Here is a 1,817-nt window from a genome sequence, read left to right as displayed (position 1 = left end):
AAAAAATTGGCATTTATCGAATGCGTTTTGCAGAAACATGATGGGACTATTATCGTAAAAGGATGCCAAACGAAATTCATAGACCTATAAGGTTTACGTAATTAACAGTACATACAGATCTAAAATTGAGTAGCAAATTTTTTTTGATCAATATCAATGATTTTCTTGTAGTTTTATTGAAGCCATATGAAACAAACCTTCCTTACCGACTATAGACAAAAATTAGGTACTTAAACGATTAATGTAAAACAAAAAGCAGTCTGCAATTTAGATATCAAAGAGATAATAAATAAAGAAAAATCAAGTTGATAGAATTCGAGATTGTCTTAAAGTCATTTAAAGCTCTTGAAATAGGAGCATTTCTTGCATACTCCGTTTTACAATTTCCCCCATAAAAAGGAAGAGGTTTGTAAAGATTCTTTCGAGGAACATTGAAGTTGACCTGCTCTAGAAGAGTAGGACAAGCGATAACATCATTTATTAACTAAGTAGAATTCTCCTTTCTGTGTTGCTGGAGAAGAGGGGATTTCGCGTGTCAAAGGTATAGAACATTACTAGTGCATATAACTCCAGATACGTCATCCACGGTATTTTTGCAGAGAACCCACATCAAAATTTACAAAAAAGTCCATAGTGTAAACCGATTTTATTAATACTTTACTACTCGGAAATTGGAATCATATCTTTCAAATAAAAGGTAAATCCTTTCATTATACGTGTACGTTAAAGTTTTTGGATTCGGGTTGTGTGTTTGGACACAACAACCGAAAATCATTGTACAAATAACTAAACCGGACCCAAGTTTCTCGATAAGGGGCAACAAACATTCTTTTTTGTTCGTTTATATAAAGCAGTGGATAAAAATATCCGTATATGCAAAAGGCAAATTTATGTAGCGTTTTTACTGCATTTAAAATGCCTTATTTAGCACTTTCGAAGAGCGTTCATGCTATTGCATTAACCCTTCGGAGGGCGCGCTTTGAAAGTTACAAGAGAGGCGTGCCGCGGCAATTTAGCTGCAAGGTGCATTTCAAAGGTTGACTGAATTTCTATTTTTTTTTATGTCGACAAATCATTCAAATAACATTTAAATAAATAAATAAATTTGTGTTTATACTGAAACATATTATAAGCATTTATTTAATAAACTTTTATGCGTTATCATCAACAGAACGTTATCAACAAAAATATCTCCTTTTTTGTTATTCTTGTTTCCGGGAGAAAGAAAATTACACTGAAGATGGCACAACGCCGAAACCGGTTCGTCCCCAAAACAAATTTTAACAAGGGATGACGAAAATTCGTTCTAAAATTCATCCTTTGAAAACATCGTTTTTCTCTTAAACCTAAGAAAAGGATATCATAATAGTTACAATTTGTGCGCAAAGTATAATTTTTAAATTACACATGACAAAATACTTAAAAAATAACAATTTTGATTTAGACCTCTATTACAAACTCACTTTTCCAACGGGGCGACGCGGCAATTCAGCCGCATATATGAGACACCAACTTTCAAATGCAAATATCACTGAACTATATAACGTATCAACTGTGAACCATGCTGCATCTCAAAACTTACAAAGTCACTAAGTGGCAGTGGCCGGGTACTACAATTAGTATTTGAAAACCACAAATTACAATTTTTGCTGCTAATTTGCCGCGGCGCGCCCTCCGAAGGGTTAACCAAATGCAGATTTACGCGATTTCGAAGTTGTATGCTTCTGACAAACAACCGTGTTCCAGTCGCTTGTTCAGATCCGTATCTACCACGGTCAATTCGCACGGAGAAGAAGACATGCTAAAAAAGCCTAAAA

This window comes from Rhagoletis pomonella, unplaced genomic scaffold, assembly GCF_013731165.1.
Source record: "Rhagoletis pomonella isolate Grant_MI unplaced genomic scaffold, Rhpom_1.0 Rhpom_scaffold_00327, whole genome shotgun sequence".
Taxonomy (NCBI): Eukaryota; Metazoa; Arthropoda; class Insecta; order Diptera; family Tephritidae; genus Rhagoletis; species Rhagoletis pomonella.
The sequence above is the reverse complement of the archived record's forward strand: the minus strand, read 5'-3'. Positions refer to the sequence as shown.